The 17,900-nt window shown below is 46.4% G+C and overlaps 1 protein-coding gene across 5 annotated transcripts in view; it reads right to left on the reverse strand.

Annotated features, from left to right (window-relative positions):
• LOC108177126 (ankyrin repeat domain-containing protein 12-like) overlaps positions 1-17,900 on the reverse strand; it is an 85,908-nt gene that overhangs the window by 35,481 nt on the left and 32,527 nt on the right. The window contains exon 1 of one of the 5 annotated variants that reach the window (XR_016214641.1): positions 5,499-5,603. The exons of 3 other annotated variants lie outside the window; for them this stretch is intronic. The gene's annotated coding sequence lies outside the window, so the exon portion shown is untranslated. Of the gene's footprint in view, positions 1-5,424; positions 5,604-17,900 lie in introns of those variants that run through there. One more of the 5 variants, XR_016214644.1, reaches the window with a different exon arrangement.

Raw genomic sequence — 17,900 nt, forward strand, 5'->3', positions numbered from 1 at the left:
GGGTGGCTGGGTTGTATGGTAGGGTTATATTCAGGTTTCTGAGGAATTTCCAGACTGACTTTCATAGTGGCTTTAAATCTGTATAAGGTACAGGTTCCCTTTTACACCACCATCCCTAGCTCCTCAAAAATGCTTTCTCTGGGCCGGCGCTGCAGCTCACTAGGCTAATCCTCTGCCTGCAGCGCTGGCACCCTGGGTTCTAGTCCCGGTTGGAGCACCGGTTCTATCCTGGTTGCTCCTCTTCCAGTCCAGCTCTCTGCTGTGGTCCGGGAAGGCAGTGGAGGATGGCCCAGGTCCTTGGGCCCTGCACCCGATGGGAGACCAGGAGGAAGCATCTGGTTGCTGGCTCCAGATCGGCGCAGTGCGCCGGCCGCAGAGCCAGCCATAGCAGCCATTTGAGGGGTGAACCAACGGAAAAAGAAAGACCTTTCTCTCTGTCTCTCTCTCTCTCTCTCTCTCACTAACTCTGCCTGTCAAAAAAAAAAAAAAATGCTTTCTCTGGAAACCCTGAAAAATAAAGATTCCAGACTCAAAAAGACTAGAACAAGGATCAAAACTGAAAGCCAAGGGATTAAGCAAAAGTGTGTTCAGCAAACAGCAGCCCAGACCCACAGTCCATTTTGTTTGCCCAGATCTCAGGACTAAGCCCATCCAGCACATCCCTCCTTATCCTCGGGGGACACATCGCAAGCCCCCTGGTGGAAGTTCAAAACCTCGTACAACACCCTTCCCATCTGAACTAAGAACTTACCACACATTAGGACCACAACTCTGGCAGTCTGCTGTACCAGCAAAACCAGCACAAATTTCCTCTTTCTTCACAATTTTATAGGGAATCGGTTCCTACCACAGATCTAGCAACCTCAGCTTACAATTTTTTCCTTATTTTTTTAAAGATTTATGTATTTATTTGAGAGACAGAGTTACAGAGAGGCAGAAGCAGAGGCAGAGAGAGAGAGAAAGAGAGGGGTCTTCCATCTGATGGTTCACTCCCTAAATGGCCGCAACGGCTGGAGCTGCGCCGATGTGAAGCCAGGAGCCAGGAGTTTCTTCTGGGTCTCCCACGCGAGTGCAGGGGCCCAAGGACTTGGGCCATCTTCTCCTGCTTTCCCAGGCCATAGCAGAGAGCTGGATCGGAAGAGGAGCAGCCGGAACTTGAACCGGTGCCCATATAGGATGCCAGCACTTCAGGCCAGGGCTTTAACCCACTGTGCCACAGTGCTGGCCCCTTTTTCCTTCCTTATTAAGTCATGACCTTTCACCTTTTCACTTAAAGGAAGTTCTTTACAGCTTCTCACTGGCATATCCAAATTATCACCCACACTACTCTTGCCCTTTGGGGCCACTGTGAAGCAAGTAGGAGTTAGGGCAATATCAAGATAGGAGGTGCTGGCCGGCGCCGCGGCTCACTGGGCTAATCCTCCGCCTAGCGGCGCCGGCACACCGGGTTCTAGTCCCGGTCGGGGCGCCGGATTCTGTCCCGGTTGCCCCTCTTCCAGGCCAGCCCTCTGCTGTGGCCAGGGAGTGCAGTGGAGGATGGCCCAGGTGCTTGGGCCCTGCACCCCATGGGAGACCAGGAAAAGCACCTGGCTCCTGGCTCCTGCCATCGGATCAGCGCGGTGCGCCGGCCGCAGCGCACCGGCCGCGGCGGCCATTGGAGGGTGAACCAACGGCAAAGGAAGACCTTTCTCTCTGTCTCTCTCTCTCACTGTCCACTCTGCCTGTCAAAAAAAAAAAAAAAAAAAAAAAAAAAAAAAAAAAAGATAGGAGGTGCTTGCTAAAGTGGCTGTTGGGCTCTAAGTAGTGCATACTGTGTGGTTATGCTGGACAAAGGATTCACAGCCCAGACAGGACAGTGAAATTCCATCAAGTGACTCAAAACAGCACACAATTCAAAACCTAGGAGTTGTTTGCTTCTGGAATTTTCCAGGTAATAGTTTAGGGTCTTGCTTGCATATATGCAACTGAAACTGAAAAGTGAAGCGGCAGGTAAGGAGGAGCCCCTTTCCCCCTCCCACTCCCCCCAGTTTGATTCAAGGGCCCTCTATGCATGCTGCAAACCAATTTCCAGCAGGGTACTTCCCCCTGTGGAGAGAAATGGTCTTTCACTTCTACTACACCCACCAGTCTCTAAGCTCCTTAAGGGCAAGTGCATAACCTCACTCAGCTTCATATCCCCATAGTCCCACACAATGACTGTGGATAGACTTCAGTCCTCGACACTAGGGATACGGCGTGAAAACGAAGACCATGCAAAACTTAGTTACAATGATAAAGAAGACAAGGTATAATTTGGACTCAGTCATAAATAAAGACATAATTTATTAAAGAAATCATAGCTAGAATCAATTTAAAATAATCCCAGAGCAAACTGAAGAAATAATTCAATTGTATTTCTATATGCTGGTCACAACTATTTTAAAATTATTATTATTTGTAATTGCTTCTTGGCCTTTTAGCTAAGATCAAGTGTAAAATTATCATTTGTAATAAAGTGTGAAACATCAAATACGTAAGAATAAATAACAAGGGCACTGTGGTATAGTGGGTAAAGCTGCTGCCTACAGTGCCAGTTCAAGTCCTGGCTGCTCCACTTCCAATCCAGCTCTCTGCTATGGCCTGGGAAAGCAGCAGAGGGTTGCTCAAGTCCTTGGGTCCCTGCACCCATGTGGGAGACTGGGAATAAGCTCCTGGCTTCAGCTCCGGCCATTGCTGGCAATTGGGGAGTGAACCAGCAGATGGAAGGCCTCCCTCTCTCTGCCTCTCCTTCTCTGTGTAACTCTTTCAAATAAATAAATAAATCTCAAAAAAAAAAAAAAAAAAAAAAAAGAATAGGCCGGCGCCACGGCTCAAAAGGCTAATCCTCCGCCTGCGGCGCCAGCACACCGGGTTCTAGTCCTGGTCGCTCCTCTTCCAGTCCAGCTCTCTGCTGTGGCCAGGGAGTGCAGTGGAGGATGGCCCAAGTCCTTGGGTCCTGCACCCCAGGGGAGACCAGGAGAAGCACCTGGCTCCTGGCTTCAGATCAGCTTGGTGCGCTGGCTGCAGCATGCCAGCTGCAGCGGCCATTGAGGGGTGAACCAACAGAAAAAAGGAAGACCTTTCTCTCTGTCTCTCTCTCTCTTACTGTCCACTCTGCCTGTCAAAAAATAAATAAAAATAAATAAAGAATAAATAACAAAAGATATGCAAAACTTCTACACAAAATACTGTAAAACATTAAGAAACTTTAAAAGAGCTTAAAAAATGGGGCACTCTACCATGTTCATAAATTGAAAGACTTAACATTGTTAAGATGTCAGTTCTCCCCAAAGTAATAAATAGATTCAATTTCGGTTACAAAATTCATAGAAATTGATGGGCAGATAGATATCCATATTATAAAGAGTAAATCTTTTTTAAAAAGATTATTTATTTGAAATGCAGTTACAGAGAGAAAGAGAGAGAGAGAGAGGGAGGGAGGGAGAGGTGAGAGGGAGATCTTCCATATGCTGGCTCACTACGCAAATAGCTGCAATGGCCAGAGCTGAGCTAATCAGAAGCCAGGAGCCAGGAGCTTCTTCCATGTCTCCTGTGCAGGTTTAGCGGCCCAGGCACTTGGGCCACTCTCTGCTGCTTTCCTAGGCCCATTAGCAGGGAGCTGAATGAAAAGTGTAGCAGCCAGGAGTCCAACCAGCATCCATATGGGATGCTGGCACCACAAGCAGCAGCTTTACCTACTACGCCACAGCACCATCCCCATACAGAGTAAATCTTGAATCCCTACAATCTATATGGAATTAACTGTAAATTGTATACCTTAAATACAAAAAGTAAAATAAAATGTCTACAACACAGAAAAATATCTTCATAAGCTAGTGCAGTTTTTTTATATTTTTAAAACATTTTATTTATTTATTTATTTGAGAGGTAGCATTACAGACAGATTGAGGAAGAGACAGAGAGAAAGGTCTTCCATCTGCTGGTTCAGTTCTCAAATGGCTGCAACGGCCAGATCTGGGCCGATCTGAAACCGGCAACCAAGCACTTCCTCTGGGTCTCCCTTGTGTGTGCAGGGGCCCAAGCACTTGGCCCATCCCACACTGCTTTCCCAGGCCATTAGCAGGGAGCTGGATCAGAAGAGGAGCAGCCAGGACACAAACCGGCGCCCATATGTAAGTGGAGGCTTAGCCCACTACGCCACAGCGCTGGCCCCCAGATTTCTTAAACAGTACACAAAAAGCAGTAGCCAGGGCCAGTATCATGGCATACTGGTAAAGGCACCAGCATCCCATATGGGTGCTGGTTTGTGTCCCAGCTGTTCCACTTCTGATCCAGCTCCCTGCTAATGACCCGAGGAAAGCAGTCATCTCTTCCTGTAACTTTAACTTTCAAATGAATAAGATCTTTTTAAAAAGAATTAAAAATTTGATTTCTCAAAAACACACCATTAGAAGATTAAAATACAGTGGAAAGGACAAAGGCAAAATATAGACTAGAAGGGGCTCAGATTCCAAATAAAGAATTATAAATCAATTGAAAAATAAGCATATCAATGAAAATCAAGCAAAAATAATTTACAGGGTTTCACAAGAGGACACAGGAATGGTCAGTAAAAGCTACTCAACCTCAATCCCAGGAAATGAAAAATAAAACCACATCGCTATAGAACCACATCTCTAACCAGAATAGCAACAATTTTCTAAACGGAAAAGCATCAGCAAGGATGTGGGGAGACCAGAGTAAGCATTGCTTGCTAACTGATATAACCACAAAAGCTAATACTAAAGTTTCAACATCCACAAGCCTCAAAAACCAACCTTTCCTCTCCCGGGTATACCCCAACCTACTAATGTTCTATTTTTTTTATCTGTGTGGGTCACTTAGTAAAAACTCATCACCTGCGCATTAGACTTGTGAACTGTTTGATTGTACTTCCACACAAGTTTCCTAGCATTTCCTGGACACAGAGTTCTTAGAGACCACAGGGCTAGCATTTCAGAACAGAAAGAGAGCTTCTGGTACAATGATGACATTCTACTAATAAAATTCCAGGGCAAAAAGAAAACTGCTAACACCAGCCGAGAACACAGAAACTACAGAGAGATGATTCTCCTCTAACTTCACGAAGCACTGGATTCACCCTCAATAAAGAAAGGCGTTTATTACCCCACACTGCGACCCACAAAAGCTGTGTTTTTTTTCATCATCCCTAACGCATACATAGGTGGAAAGCGAGGGAACCTTTCTGAAAGATTTGGTTGGGTCTCCACTGGAAATGCTGTAGGCAATGAACTTCCTGAATTTTAAACCAGGCTTCTGTCTTCCGCGAAGACAGAACTAAGCGGAGACGGCCGGTGTGCGCAAACAAGAACAGCCTGCTTTGCAGTGGGGGACCAACTGTCCAGATACAGGGAGGCAGGAAAGCGGAAACGTTCCTGCCCTTACCCAAAGAAAAAACGAGTGCCAAACAGACCGGAGCTGCGGCATAGGCCACCGAGAAAAAGACGCCAGCCTCCTACCTCCCACTCCTCTTAAAGCCTCTGCGACCTAGGCCTACAGGTAACAGGTGCGCTACCAGAAAACGGAAGTTTTGATTGACAGTTAAGGGTGGAGCTTCCGGCTCCGAAGACCTAACTAGCTGCTTCTCTGTCAGGATCCGTAGTCCTAACTAGTTGGCTACCTATCTATGCCACATTAAAAATAGCAACCAAGATGATCAAAAACAACCAAAAGACAGACAGAAAGACATAGAGAAATCACAGCAACTGTAAGACAATCACCGGCAGCACAATCCAACCTACTGGAAATCTCGCGGTTAATTTGAGGCTTGCCCCGCTAAGTCATAAGCTGATGGCTACAAATGCTCCTCGGGTGCATCGTGGGGAGTCACCTGGCACCCCTGGCTTATCCAACACTTGTCTGGAACCAGCACCATGCCGGCCTCCCCTAGGCCAGAGATAACAACTTTGCAAGTAACGGACGCAGGTGACTTCTCCTCGGGTCACCCAGAGGGAACGGAGCTGTGTCCTCGAAGGTGGTGGTGAGGGCTCAGTTTCCCCAGGAACACCAGTCGTCCCGTCCCGCCGCCAGGTCAGCGCCTCGGCCCGGCTCTCGGCTCCGCGGGCCGTCCGCCCCGCGTCCTCAGGCGCACCGCGCCGGCTGCAGGACTCCGCCGCCCCCCGGCCCCGCGCCGTGTCAACCGCCGCCCGGCGCGGGGCCCGGGTCCCACAGGCAGCCAGCCCGCATCAACGAAGAAGCCCTTGGAAGGAAAGCGCTCCATTTGGGACAGACACGGCCCCTTAATTCCAGCCTCACGCCAGGAAAAAAGGCAAGAGAAGTAGTAGAGTATAAACCACTCTCATGTGACAAAAAATGATAACAAATTATCAGCATAAAATGCTCCAAGATATCTGAGCAGAAACTTGGTATCTCTGGTTATTTTCTAATTCAAGTTTGTCAGACGTAGTCTCCAGAAGGCGTTCCACTGCAGCAAGCATTTCAGAAAAACAACTCGGGTTTTTTCAACAAAATGAAAATGAAAACTTGAAATTTAACTGAAGCACATATTTTGCATAACCTCAGGTCACACCACAAAGTCAATTTCAATGCACAATTTCATCTCCACCAAATCCATCTTGTCTAAGAAAACGAAGACATTCTACATCACCTACCTCTCTCTCCCGTATTTATCTCATCAGAAAATCCTGTTGGTTTTTATCTGCCAAGTTTTCCCTGAATCCCACCTCTTCTGTCTTCTCCATCAGCACCATTGTCTTAGCTGCCTTCACCTGCACGTCTCCTAATGGGCTTACCGGTATCCCCTGATAGCCCCTCTGTAATCTTTTACACAACATAGAAAGTGACTTTTTGTAAATGCAACCTTGACCCTGTCATTCCTAGCACAAACCACTTCCATAGCTTCCTATTCTGTCCCAAAAGACAGCCTGACTGGCCAAGGCGTGGCTGGGCAAGCACCTTGCCCACCTGCCCCGGGTATCTCGGCCTCCGCCCGCACTCCATCCTGCCCTCTTGGTTCCCGCCAAGCTGGCCTCTTGCATTCCCTCCTATTCACCAGCTCCCTCCCTCCGCAGGCTCTGTTCCAGCTTGGCCTCAGAGAGGTCTCCAACTCCAAGAAGCACCTTCTGACCTCCCTGCCCTACTCCCTTACTCCTGCCATGCTGCATGAAACTCTAACTGTAGGATTATTTTGGTGAATTTGTACTTGTTTCCTCCACCAAACTATTAGTTCCGTCAGGCCAGGAGCTTTGTTTTGTTTGGTTCACAGTTGTATTTTCATTTTCGTTCAGTGAATGAGAATCACAGATGCTAGGACTGGACCTAGATGTGCTTTAAAGGTTGCCTAAATCGTGGGAAGGTAGAGTGTCACAATCCGACAGTAGGAATTAATGTCTAAAAGTAAAAATCATTTAAAAACCGATTATCTTGTCTTATCTGGGGTGTCACAGGATTCTTTGGGTAACCTTTATTTATTTATTTATTTATTTATTTATTTATTTATTTTTGACAGGCAGAGTGGACAGTGAGAGAGAGAGACAGAGAGAAAGGTCTTCCTTTTTCCATTGGTTCACCCTCCAATGGCCGCCGCTGCGGCCGGCCCACCACGCTGATCCGAAGCCAGGAGCCAGGTGCTTCTCCTGGTCTCCCATGTGGGTGCAGGGCCCAAGCACTTGGGCCATCCTCCATTGCACTCCCGGGCCACAGCAGAGAGCTGGCCTGGAAGAGGGGCAACCGGGACAGAATCCGGCGCCCTGACCGGGACTAGAATCCCGGGTGCCACCCGGAGTACTGGCGCCGCAGGCGGAGGATTAGCCTATTGAGCTGCGGCACCAGCCTGGGTAACCTTTTAAGACTGATTTTTCAAGGTGTCTTGTACAAACACCTGTATTAGTAATAGCAGCTATGGGATAGGTCCACATTTAACTAATAACATTGTTTGCCTCAAGAGAAGACTGGGTGACCAGGGATCAGGGATGGAAGGGAAACATGTTACTTTTTGCCCACGAGTTTTAAAATGTACATTTTCAATTTTAAGGCATGTGAATGAATATATTACCTGATTGCAAATATGTGACACAAGAGTGCCTACTGTATGATTCCATTTACTTGAAAGGCAAAGGTAATCTGTGGTGAAAATATTTATAACAGTGGCAGGGGTGGACTGGGAAGATATCTGGAGAATTTTCTGGGTGACAAAAATGGTCCTTACCTTGCTGGGGGTAAGGGTTGCATTAGTATACTCACTTATTAAAAAATGTACAGGAGAGGGGAGTGGACATTTGACCCAGCAGTTAAGATGCCAGTTAGGATGCCCATGTGCCACATCCAAGGGCCTAGGTTCAATTCCTGGCTTCACTTTTTGATGCCTGCTTCCTGCTAATGCAGACTGTGGGAGGCACTGGCAATAGCTCAAATAATTGGGTCCTTGCCACACACACAAGAGATCTGTGTTGTGTTCCCAGCTCCTGGCTTTGACCCGGCCAGTACTATCAACTCCTCTACTCTGCCATCTGCTGGTGCAATCATTTTGGCAGTGAACCAGCAGCTGGGAATTCTCCATCTCTCTTTCTCTTGCTCTGTCTCTCTGCCTTGCAAATAAATATTTTCATGTTGTTAACATTTCAGTGAATGTAAACTTTCCCTTAAAATATAAAAAAAGTAGCTGACATGTAGTTGAGCACTCATTGTGCACAAGTATTGGCTAAGAACTATAATGCACTACACTGTTTATTTTGATCCTCACTCTGTCCTCAACAGATAGGTTATATTATTATGTCCCCCTTGCAGATGGAAAAACTGAAACTTAGCAAATACCAAGTTATCTGCCTTGATGTATACCCTTGGAAAATCGTGGCAGAGCTTTGAATACAGCCGGTCTGGGGGTGCCTGAAGTGGTTAGAAACTAGACGCTCCTGTCCTGAATGCTCCACTTCCAGTCCAGCTCTCTGCTGACGGCCTGGGCAGGGCAGTGGAGGATGGCCCAGGTACTTGGAACCCTGCATCTATGTGGGAGACCCAGAGAAACTTCTGGCTCCTGGCTTGGTCCAGCCCAGCCCGGTCATTGCAGGCATTTGAGGAGTGAACTGGTGGATGGAAGATCCATCTCTCTCTCTCTCTGTAACTCTGCCTTTCAAATAAATAAATCTTAGAAGAATAAAAAGTACCTCCCTAAAAAAATACACAGTAGGCCATAAGTGCATCTTTAAAACTGTACATTTTGATGTATGCATTTTATTCACCTAGGAAATCAAGAGCTTCAACAAAGATTGAAACCACAGAGGCCGGTGCCATGGCTCACTAGGCTAATCCTCTGCCTGCGGTGCTGGCACTCCGGGTGGCATTCCGGGTTCTAGTCCCGGTCAGGGCGCCGGATTCTGTCCCGGTTGCCCCTCTTCCAGGCCAGCTCTCTGCTGTGGCCCGGGAGTGCAGTGGAGGATGGCTCAAGTGCTTGGGCCCTGCACCCGTATGGGAGACCAGGAGAAGCACCTGGCTCCTGCCATCAGATCAGCACGGTGCGCCGGCCACAGCAGCCATTGGAGGGTGAACCAACGGCAAAGGAAGAGCTTTGTCTCTATCTCTCTCTCTCACTGTCCACTCTGTCAAAAAAAAAAAAAAAAACTACAGTTGGTTTTAAGCATCTTAGCTCTTTAGCATATTTTGAATGAATAATGAAAAACAAGTCTGGTATTGATTTTATTGGGTCAATTTATATTTATGTATTTCTGAACAATATTAACATTTTGTCATATTTATATTTTATTTATATTTTATATATTTTCGAAATAATACTAACAGTTAGTTGTATTTGTATGTTTATATTTTATATATTTTATAAGTAATAGTAACATTTATCTATATTTAAATGTGTGTATATATAATTTATGCCAGTGTGGCACTGCTGTTTTGAGCTGTTTTTGCACCTGAACAGAAGCTCATGTTGGGAACGTTGATCCCCCAGCATTATGCCCCACTTACTACTTTCTTTCACTCACCCTGAGCATATTAATGTATATGGTGAAAGAGCTTACTCTTTAATGACTCACTGGAAAAGCTCATTTTAACCAGACAAAGAACTACTTCTACCCTCTCATGAGTGCTGAGCTCTTGAAAGTCCACTGTGTGAATTCCACAGCAGCACCAGCTGGGCTCCAGATCCTGCCAGTCTGCTCTGCCCACTCTGGAGCCTCGCACATGGACAGATGGCAGAGGAAGCACAAGGCACTGCCCAGCAGCACCCTCCTCCCCGACGGCTCTGCCTGCAGGAAACTCAGTGGGCACTGCAAGTTTTCCGTGTTCTGGTACTGCAACCTTAGTGTGGATGGGCCAGGAAAACTGCTCCAAACCTGGCAGGGCTTAAATCTCAGAACTGGCAGTTAACGATATAGATTATAGATTCACTCCTAAAAGGAGTGGATCAGCAGATGGAAGCTCTCCCCATCTATCTCCCTTCCACCCACCCACGCCCACCTCTCAAATAAAAAAAAAAAAAGTTCAGTTTCTTAGTCACACTCGCACGTTTCAGGTGCTCAGTAGGAGCACACGTGGCTAGAGGCTGTTGTCTTCTACAGCGCAAGTAAAGAACAGGCCCATCCATCAGAAAGTTCTGTTGGTAGCACTATTCTAGAAAAAGCAGAATCAACGCTCCATTGTGAGTCCAAGCTAGTGTTCAAAACTTTTCGCTTTGGGAAAAAAAAAAAAAAAGGAAGGCTCACAATGAAATAGTGATATTCTTTGTCACTAGCCTCATTATTTTCCAAAATAGCAAATCTAAAAGGTATGCAAGGGAGACTGGCACCGTGGCGTAGTGGGTAAAGCTACCACCTGCAGTGCCGGCATCCCATATGGGCAGCAGTTCAAGTCCCAGCTGCTCCACTTCCAATCCAGCTCTCTGTTATGGCCTGGGAAAGCAGTAGAAGATGGCCCAAGTCCTTGGACCCCTGCACCTGCGTGGAAAACCCAGAAGAAGCTCCTGGCTTCAGATCAGCCCAGCTCCAGCCATTGTGACCATTTGGAGAGTGAACCAGTGGATGGAAGACCTCTCCCTCTCTCTCTCTGCCTCCGCCTCTCTGTAACTCTGTCTTTCAAATAAATAAATAAATCTTTTTAAAAAAATAAAAATCGAGGCCAGCTCTGTGGCACAGCAGGTTAATGCCCTGGCCTGAAGCACTGGCATCCCATATGGGCACCACTTTGAGACCCGGCTGCTCCACTTCTGATCCAGCTCTCTGCTATGGCCTGGGATAGCAGTAGAAGATGGCCCTAGTCCTTGGGCCCCTGCACCTGTGTGGAAGACTTGGAGGAAGCTCCTGGCTTCTGGCTTCAGATCAGTGCAGCTCTGGTTGTTGCGGCCAATTGGGAAGTGAACCATGGGATGGAAGACCTCTTTCTTGCTCTCTGCCTCTCCTCTCTCTGTGTAACTCTGACTTTCAAATAAATAAATAAATCTTTTAAAAAAATAAATAAAAGATATGCAAGCACAAAAGCTGTGGCTCTTCACATCCTGGGCTTATAAAATGCCTTTAACCTCTCCACTTGACAGTCACCAGATCCATCGTTTGCATTACACTGACAGCATCTTAGGAAAGACCCTTGTTATGAAACACTCTTTTCTTAAAAAAAAAATTTATTTATTTGAGAGGTGGAGTTACAGACAGAGAGAGGAAGAAGCAGAGAGAAAGAGAGGTCCTCCATCCACTGGTTCACTTCGCAAATGCCACAATGGCCAGAGCTGAACCAATCCGAAGCCAGGAACTAGGAGCTTCTTCCAGGTCTCCCACGTGGGTGCAGGGGCCCAAGGACTTGGGCCATCCTCTACTGCTTTCCATGCCACAGCAGAGAGCTGGGTCAGAAGTGGAGTAGCCGGTACTTGAACTGGTGCCCACATGGGATGCTGGCACTGCAGGCAGTGGCTTTACCCACTATGCCACAGCGCCGGCCCCAGGAAGTACTCTATTCTGACACCATCTCTTGTCGCTTGTGCCACAGGTAGAGACTGTATCTGTCACAGTTGTGATGAAGAACAAGCTCTTGGCTGTACTGCTTAGATGTCATTTCTGTGTGTGCCACTGGTGTAACAATGTCAACCCAAACAACAGATCTTACAAGAGATCGAATGTACCATCCTGATTTCAAAGGATTGCCTCTCTAAAACGGCACCTGTCCTTAAAGTACTTATTATGGGTTCCCACCCCCACCCCCCTGCACCACAAGTATTTGTGTTACTGCTGTAATACTTAACATCATGGCGCCTGAACCCACCAATTCCCACCGGCCCCTAAGAAGGCAGTGACTAAGACCCAGAAGGATGGCAAGAAGCAAAAATGTAACCGCAAAGAGAGCTACTCAGTCTACGTGTGCTGTGCTGAAGCAGGTGTGCTGTGAAACCAGCATCTCGTCCAAGGCCATGGGCATCATGCTCCCTTCCTCAGTGACATCTTGGAGCACACCGCTGGTGAGGCGTGGCTCTCGGCTCATTACAATCAGCGCTCCGCCCTCACATCCGGGGAGATCCACACGGCGCATGCGTCTGCTGCAGCCTGAGCTGGCCGGGCGTGCTGTGTCTGAGAGCCCCAAGGCCGTCCCCAAGTACACCAGCGCCAATTGAGCTTCCAAGGGAGAGACGTGAATGCAGAGAAGAACCGAATGCATAAAGGGGCTGAAAATATGAACCTGCCTGTGGAAGTTACGAAGTATGGAAATCCTGATCTGCCCAACAGCGATTGACTGGTGTGGATATTCTACCCAAGTCCAACCCATCTTGAAAAGGAGATCATTACCTGAGTGCAACAGATTAGATAGCATTTTAGCTTGTTCATTTTATTGCCTAAGTTATAAAAATTAAATTAACTTCTGCTTAGGCCTAGTTATTTACCACAGACTATTTTTGCTAGGAAAAGTCTAAATCGGAGGATGGAAAGAACTCTATAAATGAAATGCTATGATTAATAAAATCTATGAATAAAAAATAAACATTTTTATAAAATAAAAGGGAAAAATAAAGTACCTGCTATGATCTGGGCCCGGTTGGAAGTACTTTTAGTCTATTATCTCACTTTAATCTTCACCATAATCCTATTGGCATCCTGGTTTATAAGTAAATGCCAAGGAAATCACTAAGGACATTTCATTTATGGACTCGCTCACTTACAAACATAGTAAGGACATGCAACTGTGACAGGCACTTTCCAAAGAGGAAGGACAGTAACTAACATTCGCAGCTGCTACAACACGTCAGCAATCATGTCACAGGCCACAGAAGACCAATGAGGAAGCTATGGCTGCTCCAAAGCCACACTGTTAATAAAGGGGAAAGCAAGAATGTAACATACTCCTCTCTTGACTACAAAGCCCGTGTCATTTGGAGTTATGACAATGCAGTACCTGTGCTCACACCCTCCTGTAAGGAAGCATGGGCTGGTGCAGAAGACATGTGAACAAATAAATGGACAAGAGTGTGATGTGTTCTAGAGCTAACAGGTGGGACTACCTCACCTGGCCGAAAGAGCTGTGCTATTGTTATCTGCCCATTCCCTCTTCCATCTTTTTCTATTCCCATGTATAATCATCTTTTTCAAGCTAAACCGGTCACATGAACTTAACTCTCTGACCATGCTGATTTGTTCAAGGGTGTAGGCCTGCAAGATTCCTACCCTGGGAATTTTCAAGCCAGAGCTAGAGAAGTAATGCCCTTTGCCCTCTCGAGATAAAGCTCTGAGGATGTGAACTCAGTGATCCTGGATCTACTTGGGAAACAAAATGAAATGGACAGCATCCTAAGGCTATTAGAATTCCTGGTTCCTTGGAGCTAAAGCTGTGGTGTAGCGGAATTCATCATCTCATACGGACACTGGCTCGATTCCTGCCTGCTCCAGTTTAGCTCCCTGCTAATGCGCCTGGGAGGGCAGCAGAGGATGGCCCATGTCTCTGAGCCCCTGCACCCACGTGGGAGGCCCAGAGGAGGCTCCTGACTCCTGGCTGCCGACCAGCCCAGTTTAGCCATTGCAGCCATTTGGGAGAGCGAACGAACCAGCAGATAGAGGATCTCTCTCTGTCTCTCCCTTTCTCTATCACTCTGCCTTTCAAATAAAATAAATAGATTTTTTAAATTAAAAAAAAATTCCTGGTTCTTTTTCTTTTCATAAATCTTTATTGTTCTGATTTTTTATTTTATTTGAAAGGCAGAGGGGCCGGCACGGTAGCATAGCGGGTAAAGCTGTTGCCTGCAGTGTCAGCATCCCAAATGGGTGCCATTTCGAGTCCCGGCTGCTCCACTTCCAATCCAGCTCTCTGCTGTGGCCTGGGAAAGCAGTTGAAGATGGCCCAAGTCCTTGGGCCCCTGCACCCACATGGGAGACCAAGAAGAAGTACCTGGCTCCTGGCTTCAGATCGGCGCAGCTCTGGCTATAAAAGCCATTTGGGGAGTGAACCAACGAAAGGAAGACCTTCCTCTCTGTCTCTCCCTCTCACTGTCTGTAACTCTACCTCTCAAATAAATAAATAAAATCTTTTTTAAAAAAAAATAGCCCAAGTGCTTGGTCCCCTGCACCTGTGTGGGAAGACCTGGAGGAAGCTCCTGGCTTTGAATCGGTGCAGCTTCAGCTGTTGCTGCCTCTTTCTGCCTCTTCTCTCTGTGTGTAACTCTGCCTTTCAAATAAATAAATAAATCTTTTAAAAAATAGTAAAACTTGTTCTCAAGAATCTCTTCCTTTTAGTGTATTAAATGGAGGATATTATTATGTCTCCTAAGTTAGAGTTATGTCTAAGAGCTTGCAAAAGATGTATCATCTGTGGGTTCTTCTTAAAAGACAGTCAAGTTTCTGAAAGGAAAGGAGGGGGAGGAAGGAAAGGAAAAGAGGAAGGGGGGAGCGACATCACCTTCAAGTAGCAAACATGGAGCAGCCCTTGTCTAGACTGGTGAGGAATCTTTTTTCTTTCTTTCCTTTTCTTTTTCTTCCTCAGACTAAACAGCAGAGGGAGGAGGAGGAGGGGGAGAATGTGTGGGAGGGCAGGTTCGGTGGGAAGAGTCACTATGTTCCTAATGTATTTATGAGATACATACAAAAAAATGATGTCAAGCTCCTAATATTCAGGAACTGTCATATAAAATAAATGCTTATTATTGTTTAAAGGCGCTGAATTTCTGGGTGATTTGCTGCCACAGATAGCAATGAATAGCAATAGCAATAGCAATAGATAACCAATATAACAATATATCAGTGACCAGAAAATCCACAGAGCCTCTGCCTTGATGAACCTTAAAATCCCAAGTGGGAGGAAAGAGGCAACCAACAAATGCATATGGTAAGTGAAACCGAGTATCTGCAAACAGCTGAAGCGGGAACTCCACCATGCACCAATATATACGTATATACATATATATAAATTAACTCAAAAATAGACCAAAGGCTTAAAAACCTGCACTCGACACATGCCCAGGGACAAGGCCATTAAGAAGTTTGATCCCAGAGTAGTAGAGTACGAGCCACAGCCACCAGGGACATTTCTGACACAAGTGTCTTGGACGCTGTAGGCATTTGTGAAACTACATTATTACTGTGTGAGATGTGCTGTTTGCTGCAAGGCCATCAGGAAGTGATGTCATTAATCCTCACAGGTCAGAACACTCGCACCTCGAGCCCACTACCCCCACTGAAGCCCATGAGAGGGACCCAAGTCCTTGAGGATGGACAGAAACGATGACCTGGAAAGACACAGTGGAAAACATACAACTAGGAATGATTGACTGTACAACTATCTCAATAAAATTTCAACTCCTCAGAAATGAACCAGCCAAAAACTACAAGACAGCTGTAGTCACTACTCATATTAGTTACATTACTTTTTTTTTTATTTTATTTTTTGCCAGGCAGAGTTAGACAGTGAGAGAGAGAGAGTTATAGACAGTGAGAGAGAGACAGAGAGAAAGGTCTTCCTTCCGTTCCCCTAATGGCCGCTACTGCCGGCGCTGCGCCGATCCGAAGCCAGGAGCCAGGTGCTTCCTCCCGGTCTCCCATGTGGGTGCAGGGACCCAAGCACTTAGGCCATCCTCCACTGCCCTCCCCGGCCACAGCAGAGAGCTGGACTGGAAGAGGAGCAACCAGGACTAGTACCCGGCGCCCCTACCGGGACTAGAACCTGGGGTGCAGGCGCCGCAGGCAGAGGATTAGCGAAGTGAGCCGCAGCACCGGCCAAGATACATTACGTTTTAAGATAAAAGACATTATTAAGGATAGAGCCACAGAAAGTGAAAACTGTATCAATTATCCAAGAACAAAAAATGTCTTTGTTTTTAAAACTTACTATGGGGAGTAGGCACTTGGCATAGCAGTTAAGCCACACCTGGGGATACCCACATCCGATATCAGAGTGCCTGGGTTCAGATCTTGGCCCTGCTCCTGATCCAGCTGCCTGCTAATGCGTACCCTGGGAGGCTGCAGGTGATGGCTCAAGTGCTTGAGTTCCTGCCACCCACGTGGGAAACCGAGATGGGGCTTCCTGGTCCTGGTTTCAGAGTGGCTCAGCCCCAGCTGTGGCAAGCATCTGGGAAGGGAACCAACAGATAGGAGATCTCTCTCTCTCTATCTATCTATCTATCTCTGTCCCTCTTCCTCCCTAACTCAGCCTTTCAAATAAATAAAATAAACATTAAAAAAAACTTTAAAAAAGACATGGAACCTATTGCTTTAGAAAAATTCTTATATATGTATTGGGAGACAGATTCAACAAAGTTCATATCATCATTGTTCATAATTTTTAAAAGACCTAAAAACAACCCAAACAGCCATTCATAGGAGAGTTAATACAGTATATTAACACAAGGGGGTGCTGTATAATTGTGAAAATGAAGGAACTATAGCTGCACACAACAACGTGGATGGATCTTAGAAACAGAACAGTAGTACTGAGTTGCTGAACATATTTGAAGATCTGAGACCATGGGACAGTTGTTTCAACTGGGGGGCAAGAAGCCTGCATTCCACATTGGGGTGCCTGGATTCGATGGCATCTCTGGCGCTTGATTCTGGCTTTCTGCTAGAGCAGACCCTGGGAGGCAGTGGTGATGGCTCAAATAATTGGGTTCCTGCCACCCACGTGGGAGACCTGGATTGCATTCCTGGTTCCTGGCTTTGGTATTTTGGGAATGTAGAATGGAGCTCTCTGTCAGTCTTTCTCTATCTGTGTGCCTCTCCCTGCCTCTCAAATAAGTAAATAAGAAAAAGACATGAGGTTAAATAGTGCCTTGTTTAGAAAAATCTATCCCCAAAAACTCTTCAAAAGAGGTAAGAGAATGATAATATTCAAATTCGTGTTTTCTCTCTGTAGAGTGAGGTATAGTATAAGATTTAAAATCAGTGGCACAAATGGGGGCAATGCTATTGGTAATGTTTAGTGATCAGGTAAACTTCTTCATGGCTGTTCATTTCATTTATCAAGTTGTCGTGGTTTTTTTTGTTTGTTTGTTTGTTTGTTTGACAGATAGAGTTAGACAGTGAGAGAGACAGAAAGAAAGGTCTTCCTGCCGCTAATTCACCCCCCAAATGGCTGCTACGGACGGAGCTACACTGATCCAAAGGCAGAAGCCAGGTGCTTCCTCCTGGTCTCCCGTGCAGGGGCCCAAGTACTTGGTCCATCCTCCACTGCCTTCCCGGGCCACAGCAGAGTGGGCTGGAAGAGGAACAACCAGGACTAGAATCCGGCGCCCATATGGGGTGCCAGTGCCACAGGCGGAGGATTAGCCAAGGGAGCCACAGCGCCAGCCCCTCATTTATCACGTTTTATTACACATATTCTTTTTGGGCAAATATTACATACTAAAAATAATTAGGAAAGCTCTGATTTAGTGAGCAAGCGGTAACAATGTTAAAACCCCGAATTTAGGGAACAAAAAAATTCAGTGAATTTTC

This window comes from Oryctolagus cuniculus, chromosome 10 (genome assembly GCF_051225735.1).
Source record: "Oryctolagus cuniculus isolate XC-2025 breed Fujian yellow rabbit chromosome 10, ASM5122573v1, whole genome shotgun sequence".
In the NCBI taxonomy this organism is placed as follows: Eukaryota; Metazoa; Chordata; class Mammalia; order Lagomorpha; family Leporidae; genus Oryctolagus; species Oryctolagus cuniculus.